This window comes from Arachis ipaensis, chromosome B08, assembly GCF_000816755.2.
Source record: "Arachis ipaensis cultivar K30076 chromosome B08, Araip1.1, whole genome shotgun sequence".
In the NCBI taxonomy this organism is placed as follows: Eukaryota; Viridiplantae; Streptophyta; class Magnoliopsida; order Fabales; family Fabaceae; genus Arachis; species Arachis ipaensis.
The window spans coordinates 27,798,896-27,810,138 of record NC_029792.2 but is presented as its reverse complement, the minus strand read 5'-3'; the positions used below and the strand labels follow the sequence as shown (position 1 = coordinate 27,810,138).

The 11,243-nt window shown below is 34.1% G+C and overlaps 1 long non-coding RNA gene across 1 annotated transcript in view; it reads left to right on the top strand.

The window, feature by feature from the left end:
- The window catches only part of LOC110265445, a 14,711-nt gene extending 10,301 nt beyond the window's left edge, over positions 1 to 4,410 (top strand). Inside the window, exon 3 of the long non-coding RNA XR_002351591.1 lies at positions 4,333 to 4,410. This is a non-coding gene — a long non-coding RNA (uncharacterized LOC110265445). The remainder of the gene's footprint in view (positions 1 to 4,332) is intronic.

The window sequence follows — 11,243 nt, the reverse complement described above, 5'->3', positions numbered from 1 at the left end:
TTTTATCTCCATTAAATAATACAAACTGTGATGACTCTTTCTAGAGGGGATTTTGGAGATTAGGTTTTCGGTATTTGTGTCCCTTTGGGTTTTCCTTGGGGTTTTCCTTATTTTATTATATGTATATATTGCTATGCTCGAACCGGTTACCTTCGCAGCCGGATTTTGAGTCTTGATATTCCTGTTTTTGATACTCTTTATATATATGATCTTGCGTTAGCTTATCCTTTGCTCGTTGTGTTAGTGATCGGAGTGTTGCGCTTTCAAGTTGCGGTTTTTGTTTACCCCTTTTTTTTACAAGGCTCCTAGTTATAATCAATCATTCATACTACTATACGTACTAAATTTTTGTTTTAGAGGTCGTAATACCTTGCCATCTCTGAATTATGACTTAAGCATAAGTCTCTGTATGGTAGGGTGTTACAGTAGGACTGCACACCGATCGGATTGGATATAGCCTATAATTCTATCCGATCCGCACTGCACTCATTGGAGCAGATCGGATACGATATCCACATTTTTTCAGATCGGATCGAATATCGGGTATATTCGCATAATTAAAAAAATTATTTTGAGACTCTGTTGGTCTATTTTTACAAAAAAAGTCCAAAAAATCTTTTTTTCACCTGTTTAAACCTATTTACTCCTAAAATATTATCAATAAAAGTTCTCTTGAATAACAAAAAAAAAATAATAATAACACAAGATCTAAGTTTAATGATTCTAATTTGAAGTATAACATAAAAAATTAAAAACAAGATATCATAAACTATGCTATTTATATGAGACATACAGATATGCGGATATGCAGATCAGATCCGCGGATACCACTGCCAAATATGCAATACGATCCTACCATAGTGCGGATCAGATCTGATCTGATCCGATGGCTCTGTGGATCGGATAATATCCGCAAACTTTGGATCGGATGTAGATAATTACCGCAGATATGCGGATATTATCCGATCCATGTGCAGCCCATATATTAAAGCTCATAAGATTTGTTCGTTGACACCAACTGAGAAATTGTAGGTCCATCGTTATGTGTTGATAAGTTGTTCAGTGTTGGACAAGTTTTGCGAGTGAGTTATGTTCTTATTTCTAACTTAGATTTCAATTATTTTCTATAACTATTGCATAACCATAGTCTACTTTACCTGGAAGTGTAGATGTGAGATTGTCAGAATATACCGTGATAGAAAAAATACAATCAGACTCGTTGAAGACTACATTCACGCCAAATTTCATGAGTAGTTTAGGAATTACGTGAGTTATTTATATTTAGTAAAATTTGTTTGTTCCTAAAAAGAATTTAGGATCACATTTTAGAATTCTAATCTATCTAACACATATAGGTCACAAAAAACGATGATTTAGATGTCACTCATGAAATCAAGTGGTTTGCAGAAGGGCCTAATAATGTTGTGAAGAGATTTGAAGAGTATAACGTTCATGAGTTCAAATTTTGTATAATGAAGAAAGATCAAGGACTTAAATCACAGAATAGTGATGTGGTTATGTCTGCTATTATTAATAGTATTTCAAATGGTAGGAACTATGTTATAGTAGCAAGCGACAATACATACTACGGTAAGTGGTAGATATAATAGAGTTAGACTACTTTGACAAGTTGAGGGTTGTGCTGTTCAAATGTATTTGGGTTGATACCACACTTAACAAAGGAATCAAGATAGATCACTTTGATATCACAAGTGTAAATTTTTTTAACTTGATACACATTGATGATAATGAAACAGATGAGCTATTTATTCTTGCAACGAATGCAAGAATGATTTACTATGTTGATGATCCAGTTGACAAAGGTCGGTGTTCTGTTTGTCATATGAAATTCAGAGATTTATATGATATGAGAGATTTGAATGAGGATAAGTTAGGTGAATCTTTGGTGGAGGACATACTATTTTGTTAATAACAAGTAGATAACCTTGAAGAGTTTTAATTGGCGAGGGACAAGATTAACGAAGCAAAATAAAATGAAATGCATGTTGACGAAAACGATGATAATGACTGAGATGGTGATCATGAAGTAGATGAGTTAGACGACATTGATGCATTCTAGTAATTTGTTACTCTAGAGTTTTTTCAAGTTTAAGAGAATTTAGATAGACATGAATGTTTTTATAATAATATTATGAGATAATGTAGTTTTATTATTTTACAACTATTTGCTTTGACGGTTCTATATATTTAACATTCATTTATAGTGATAGTGAGCAATATATCATGATATAACTATTAAAATATCTAATAATAAGATAATCTTAAATGTTCAATTATTACTTTTGACTAAATTTATGAGAAATATAACAAGATAAAAGACAATGCATAATCTAGATTTGATTTTAACTAATTTAAATATTTTTATTCAAAATTTGATTAATATGTAGACTAAAAAGAGGATTTAAATCTACCCTTAATTGACAATGCAATAATGTTTATATTTATGGCCATCGATTAAGCAAGTTCACCAGCTAGTCCACTATCATTTGGAGGTGTAGGATTATTTCTTGCATGGAACATAACCCTTGATTCAATAAGATTACTGAACTAGTTTAATTTGAAATGCAAAATTATTCATCACATGAATTCATACTTGAATAAAATTACAAGTCTTAGTCATAAGAAAATTAATACTAATTAATTTATGAGTAATTACTCATTTATGTAAAAGTTCGTAATTTTGTTAAGTAATAATAGAACTAATTTGTAAAATTTTTATAACAATTTTATGTGATAATTAATTTGTCTAACGAAATAAAATATTAGTAACTGATTTAATAATTAAAATTTGGTTTAATTACTCTGCTGGTCTCTATAGTTTCGTAAAATTTTCAATTAGGTCCTTATACTTTTTTTTCTTTTAATTGAGTCCTTGCACCAAAATTTTTTTTAATTGGGTCTCTACACTTTTTTTTTTCTTTTATTTAGGTCCCTATACCAATTCTTTTTTTTTTAGTTGGATCCCTATAAAATTAAGTCAATTACTACTAAGAGGGACTTAATTGAAAAAAAAAATTTGGTGCAGGGACCCAATTAAAAAAAAAAGTATAGGGACTTAATTGAAAATTTCACGAAACTACAGGGACCAACAGAGTAATTAAACCTTAAAATTTATTAAAAATTAAAATTTTCAAGTAAAAACATTTACAAAATTGATTTAACGTATAACTCCTACTATATTGTTTCGTGCATAATAAGTTTAATAAATTTTGTAATAGTTATACGTTTACTGGTATTTTGGTATTTGAAAAAGGATAATTTTTGGTATTAAGAGTTATTTTGGTATTTGAACAATTTTTGTATAACAATTTGCATAATAATGTATTACAAACTTGAATTGCTGTCATTTTGGTATTTGAAAAAGAATGAAAAAATCATGATGGAACTTGATGGCCATGGACAAAGTCAAGATAATGACGTGAACTTATTCGTATAATTTTTGGGTATAATGGCCCGTAGAGCAATGGAGTGTCCAATTTTAATTTAAAGATGGATCAGATGTCTAAAGATAGACAACACAAAAAAGCAGTGGAATTACATTGAAGTAAGTATATACACTTTAGACATTTTGAAATTTTTCTTTTTAATTAAATTGCTCATTGTCTGCAGTTTTAAGTGGTTGGTATGCTACTTATATTTTATGCGATACTGTATCTATTTATGGTTGTTTCCTCATACTATATTGAAGGTTCTTGTTGGCATAGAGAAGGGAGTTGAATCTATGGCCTTCTTTTAAACTTGATTATTCTTGCCTCAAACCAGAAAATAAAACTTAGCTTATATTCTATCTGCGAGATGGATTATGCAGGAGACAATTTTATTTTGTCTCATAAATTGTGAAAAACAAAATCAGTGTAGGAAATAAGAAGATGACACAGCCATGTATTCTGGTTCAGTTGCCTCGTGCAATGCAACCTACTCTCCACCACAACAGCGGTGAAATTTTCACTATCATATCAAATATTACATATACCAATTTCTTAGGATTCAACTTAATCCTATCTTGGACAAATCAAGCTTCTACCTAAATTTGACTTGGTCAGGCAACTTCCTAGACTCTCAACTCACTAAGTGCTTACCCAACTTAGCAAGGGATACAACTCAAACATCAGAAATAAAACAGAAATAAATTCAAAGAAGATCTAAAATAAATCTTGGCTTTTCTCTCCAAGTTTCTCTCAATGCCTTTTCTCTTAATCGCTTTTTCTTAATGTCTCTCTTTTATTCCTTTTACCACTTGATAGAAACAAAGAAAGACATAACATACAAACAAAATACTCAATAATAAATCATGAAGGAGATGATCAACAGCAGAGTTAGATGAAATATTAGAGGGGGGCTAAAAATATTTACACAATAAAATAAGACTAAAATAAAATTTTAAGGGGGCTAAACTAAAATTTACATATAATTTGTAAGGTCCCACATCGGTTGGGGAGGGGAACGAAGCATGCCTTATAAGGGTGTGGATACCTCTCCCTAGCATGACACGTTTTGACGAGTGAGTGTGGGGGTTTCGGCTATCGTCCCTATTGTCAAAGGCAAAACCGTGAGGCCTTGTGTGCCAAAGCAGAAAATATCGTGCTAGCGGGTGGTCTGGACTGTTACAGATGGTACAGAGCCGGAGCCCGGATCGATGTGTCAGCGAGGGCGCTAGGCTCCCTTAGGGGGTGGTTTGTAAGGTCCCACATCGGTTGGGGAGGGAAACGAAGCATGCCTTATAAGGGTGTGGATACCTCTCCCTAGCATGACGCATTTTGACGAGTGAGTGTGGCGGTTTTGGCTATCATCCCTATCGTCAAAGGTAAAACCGTGAGGCCTTGTGTGGCAAAGCGGACAATATCGTGCTAGCGGGTAGTCTGGGCTGTTACAGAATTGTAAGGTCCCACATCGGTTGGGGAGGGGAACGAAGCATGTCTTATAAGGGTGTGGATACCTCTCCCTAGCATGACGCATTTTGACGAATGAGTGTGAGGGGCTTCAGCTATCATCCCTATCGTCAAAGGCAAAATCGTGAGGACTTCTGTGCCAAGACGGACAATATCGTGCTAGCGGGTGGTCTGGGCTGTTACATAATTTACATGTAAAAAATCAAAATTAGGGGGGCGTTGCCCCCCTTTCTCTCCATGTAGCTCCACCCCTGGAGATGATGTTGTATAGCTTTAACGCTATAAGTTGAACCTGATTCATCACTCTCCTGTGAAGCTCTCCATCTTAGCGGAATATTTCTTTGATGTAAAAACAATGTCCAAAATTTTGAACTCTCACAAGGAAGCTCTCAATGAAACTTAAAACTCTGGTTCTCTCTCTTTGCTTGCAAACTGAAGTCATTTTCCTAATTGTATGAGCTTTGTTTTTTCAGCTAGGGTTTCTTTCATAAGTTAGCTCCTTGATTCTTGAATCTAGAGCTAGATGAGGTCTTTCTTCTTCTTTCTTCCATCAGCTCCAAAAATAAAAAATTTGAAATTAGAAATAAGTAACGCAGCTTCCTTGAAAATAGATCGTCAATGAATTTGATAAATCCAAGCCCTTAATCTTGTGCTTTGCCTCCAAGAAACAATATTGACCATTAATTCACAGTAGAAAAAATTTATCACCATATTTCTCCACATTTTCTGAAATGGATGTGCAGAGGGAAGAAGATATTATTAAGCAATTTACATGCATGTAAATGAAAACAAATAACCTTTTTCTTCTAATTGTATTTTGATTAGACATTTGTTTTTCTTTCTTCTGGTTTGGTGCCTAATGAGAGGTAGAACACCTTTTTCTTCTTAGATGTTTGGTGAGAAAGTGAACTCTTTTTTTTTTCTCTGTGTACTACCCGAAGTAATATAGCATCCCAGCTGAGGGTTGCTATTCCTTTCATGATGACAATGGGCTAGACTCATAGTTTGGATTCAATTTCATTCAACAGTCTTGAAATCACTTTGCTTTTGTATTTGGGCCACTTGTCTTCTATATTTGGGCTACACACTAATAATTTAGGCCTACAACATTAAGCCACACATCAAAATACACTTGAGTTATCAATCCAAATAAAATCATGTTTATCATTACCGAAAGTGTTATTATTATTTACTTAACTCAATAATATCCCATTTGATAACAAACATCACTAAACATGGAAACAAAGAGAATGAAATACAAAGTTTAGATTAAAAACTTTCTTTTGATGATGCCATTTCAGATGTGATAATCTCTCCCTTTTTTTCATAAAAGTAGCTTCCCCTTAATGTGAGCTTTTCAACCAACAATTCTTATGTCATATTGAAATTTATGCCTGATGAGCGGATAATTTATACGCTTTTTGGCATTGTTTTTACATAGTTTTCAGTATGATTTAGTTAGTTTTTAAATAAAAATCACATTTCTAGACTTTACTATGAGTTTGTGTGTTTTTCTGTGATTTCAGGTAATTTCTGGCTAAAATTGAGGGACTTGAGCAAAAATCAGATTCAGAGGTTGAAGAAGGACTGCAGATGCTGTTGGATTCTGACCTCTCTGCACTCAAAGTGGATTTTCTGGAGCTACAGAACTCCAAATGGTGCGCTTCCAATTGCGTTGGAAAGTAGACATCCAGGGCTTTCCATCAACATATAATAGTCCATACTTTGATTAAGAATAGATGATGTAAACTGGCGTTGAACGCCAGTTCCATGCTGCATTCTGGCGTCAAACGCCAGAAACAGGTTGCAAAGTGGAGTTAAACGCCAGAAACAGGTTACAAACTGGCGTTCAACTCCAAGAAAGACCTCTACACGTGTAAAGCTCAATGCTCAGTCCAAGCACACACCAAGTGGGCCCCAGAAGTGGATTTCTGCATCATTTACTCATTTTTGTAAACCCTAGTAACTAGTTTAGTATAAATAGGACTTTTTACTATTGTATTTGGATCATCTTTGATTAGTTTTATGCTATCTTAGACCTTTATGGGGGCTGGCCATTCGGCCATGCCTGAACCTTCATCACTTATGTATTTTCAACGGTAGAGTTTCTACACACCATAGATTAAGGTGAGGATAGTAAATCCTATTCCAGTATGATCGAGAACTGCCAGATGATTAGCCATGCAGTGACAGCGCATTGGACCATTTTCACAGAGAGGATGGGATGTAGCTATTGACAACGGTGATGCCCTACATAAAGCTTGCCATGGAAAGGAGTAGGAATAGTTGGATGAAGACAGCAGGAAAGCAGAGGTTCAGAGGAACGAAAGCATCTCTATACGCTTATCTGAAACTCTCACCAATAAATTACATAAGTATCTCTATCCTATTTTAATTATCTTTTAGCACACTATAATCTCTTAATACATTTGAATCCGCCTAACTGAGATTTACAAGGTGACCATAGCTTGCTTCAAGCTGACAATCTCCGTGGGATCGACCCTTACTCACGTAAGGTTTATTACTTGGACGACCCAGTGCACTTACTGGTTAGTTGTACGAAGTTGTGAAACAGAATTAAGAACATAAACGTGCGTATTGAGTTTTTAGCGCCGTTACCAAGGAAGGAATGATCACGATTTCGCACACCAAGTTTTTGGCGCCGTTGCTGGGGATTGTTCGAGTTTGGACAACTGACGGTTCATCTTGTTGCTCAGATTAGGTAATTTTATTTTAATTTTAAGCTTTTTATTTCTTATTTTCGAAAAATACAAATTTTTTTTCTTTTTCGTTTTTCTTAATTAAATTTCAAAAATCCAAAAAAAATTATAAAATCATAAAATCAAAAATAATTTTTGTGTTTCTTGTTTGAGTCTTGAGTCAAGTTTTAAGTTTGGTGTCAATTACATCTTTTTAATTTTCTAAAAATTATTTTCGAAAATTTCATGCATTGCATTCTTCATGATCTTCAAGTTGTTCTTGGCCAGTCTTCTTGTTTGATCTTCATATTTTCTTGTTTTGTGTCTTTTCTTGTTTTTCATATGCATTCTTGAATTCTTAGTGTCTAAAAATTAAAAATATTTAAGTTTAGTGTCTTGCATGTTTTCTTTTCTTCAAAATTTTTCAAAAATAAGTTCTTGGTGTTCATCTTGACATTCAAAGTGTTCTTGGTGTTCATCTTGACATTCATAGTGTTCTTGCATGCATCACATGTTTTGATCCAAAATTTCATGCATTGAGTCTTTGGGTTGTTTTTCTCTTTCATCATTAAAAATTCAAAAATCAAAAAAATATCTTTCCCTTTTTCACTCATAAATTTTCGAAAATTTGATTTGATTTAGTCAAAATTTTTTTAAAATTTAGTTATTTCTTATGAGTCAAATCAAATTTTCAATTTAAAAATTCTATCTTTTTCAAATCTTTTTCAAAAATCAAATCTTTTTCAAAATTTCTTTCTAATATTTTCAAAAATTTTTCAAATTGATTTTCGAAAATCTTTTTCTCATCTTATTTCATAATTTTCAAAATATTTTTCTTTTATTCCATATTTTCGAAAATATTACTAACAATTAATGTGATTGATTCAAAAATATTAAGTTTGTTACTTGCCTATTAAGAAAGGTTCAATCTTTAAATTTTAAATCGTATCTTTTAGTTTTTTGTTAGTCAAGTAATCAACTTTAATTTTCAAAATTAAATCTTTTTAAATTTCTTTTTCAAATCTTTTTCAATCAAATCTTTTTAAATTCCAATCACATTTTTTCAAAATCAATTTCAAAATCTTTTCTAACTTCTTATCTTTTTAAAATTTATTTTCAAATCTTTTTCAATCAATCTTATCTTTTTGTTTCAATCATATCTTTTTCAAAACTACCTAACTAACTCTCTCTCTAATTTTCGAAAATTCCTTCCCTTTTTTTTCAAAATTCCTTTTTAATTAACTAATTGTTTTAATTTTAATTTAATTTCAATTTTTATTTTTGAAATTTAACTTTAAATTTTATTTTTATTTTAATTAATTTTCAAAATTCCCTCTCTCTCATCTCCTTCTATTTATTTATTCATCTACTAACACTTCTTTTCATCTCATATCTCTGCTCCTATCCTCACCCTTGTGTTTGGATTATCCATTTTTCTTCACTCTTATTCCCTTTCTTCTTCTACTAACAATAAGGAACCTCTTTACTGTAACATAGAGGATTCCTCTTCTTTTATTGTTCTCTTCTCTTTCATATGAGCAGGGACAAGGAAAAGGGCATTCTTGTTGAAGCTGATCCAGAACCTGAAAGGACTCTGAAGAGAAAACTAAGAGAAGCTAAATTACAACAATCCAGAGACAACCTTACTGAAATTTTCAAAAAAGAAAAGGAGATGGCAGACGCACCTAACAACAATAATGCAAGGAGGATGCTTGGTGACTTCACTGCACCTAATTCCAATTTACATGGAAGAAGCATCTCAATTCCTTCCATTGGAGCAAACAACTTTGAGCTTAAACCTCAATTAGTTTCTCTGATGCAACAAAACTGCAAGTTTCATGGACTTCCATCTGAAGATCCCTTTCAGTTCATAACTGAATTCTTACAGATCTGTGATACTATTAAGACCAATGGGGTTGATCCCGAGGTCTACAGGCTTATGCTTTTCCCGTTTGCTGTAAGAGATAGAGCTAGAGTATGGTTGGACTCTCAACTTAAAGATAGCCTGAACTCTTGGGATAAGCTGGTCACGACTTTCTTAGCCAAGTTCTTTCCTCCTCAAAAGCTTAGTATGCTTAGAGTGGATGTTCAAACCTTCAGACAGAAAGAAGGTGAATCCCTCTATGAAGCTTGGGAGAGATACAAGCAACTGACCAAAAAGTGTCCTTCTGACATGCTTTCAGAATGGACCATTCTGGATATATTCTATGATGGTCTATCTGAACTATCAAAGATGTCATTAGACCATTCTGCAGGTGGATCCATTCACCTAAAGAAAATGCCTGCAGAGGCTCAGGAACTCATTGACATGGTTGCAAATAACCAGTTCATGTATACTTCTGAGAGGAATCCTGTAAGTAATGGAACACCTCATAGGAAGGAAGTTCTTGAAATTGATACTCTGAATGTCATATTGGCTCAGAATAATATATTGATTCAGCAAGTCAATATGATCTCTCAGAGTCTGAATGGATTGAAGGAATCATCCAACAGTACTAAAGAGGCATCTTCTAAAGAAGAAGCTTATGATCCTGAGAACCCTGCAATAGCAGAGGTGAATTACATGGGTGAACCCTATGAAAACACCTATAATCCCTCATGGAGAAATCATCCAAATTTCTCATGGAAGGATCAACAAAAGCCTCAACAAGGCTTTAACAATGGTGGAAGAAACAAGTTTAGCAATAGCAAGCCGTTTCCATCATCCACTCAGCAAAAGACAGAGAGTCCTGAGCAGGATCCATCTAGCTTAGCAAATATAGTCTCTGATCTATCTAAGGCCACTTTAAGTTTCATGAATGAAACAAGGTCCTCCATTAGAAATTTGGAGGCACAATTGGGCCAGCTGAGTAAAAGAGTCACTGAAACTCCTCCTAGTACTCTCCCAAGCAATACAGAAGAAAATCCAAAGAGAGAGTGTAAAGCCATTGATTTAATCATCATGGCCGAACCTACAAGGGAGGAGGAGGATGTGAATCCTAGTGAGGAAGACCTCCTGGGACGTCCAGTGATCAACAAGGAATTTCCCTCTGAGGAACCAAAGGAATCTGAGGCTCATCTAGAGACCATAGAGATTCCATTGAACCTCCTTATGCCATTCATGAGCTCTAATGAGTATTCTTCTTCTGAAGAGAATGAAGATGTTACTGGAGAGCAAGTTGCCAAGTACCTTGGTGCAATCATGAAGTTGAATGCCAAATTATTTGGTAATGAGACTTGGTGCAATCATGAAGTTGAATGCCAAATTATTTGGTAATGAGACTTAGGAAGATGAACCTCCCTTGCTTACCAATGAACTGAGTGATCTGGATCAACTGACATTGCCTCAGAAGAAACAGGATCCTGGAAAGTTCTTAATACCTTGTACCATAGGCACCATGACCTTTGAGAAGGCTCTATGTGACCTTGGGTCACGGATAAACCTCTTGCCACTCCCTGTAATGGAGAAACTGGGAATCTTTGAGGTGCAAGCTGCCAGAATCTCATTAGAGATGGCAGACAACTCAAGAAAACAGGCTTATGGACAAGTAGAGGACGTGCTAGTAAAGGTTAAAGGCTTTTACATCCCTGCTGATTTCATAATCCTAGACACTGGGAAGGATGAGGATGAATCCATCATCCTTGGAAGACCCTT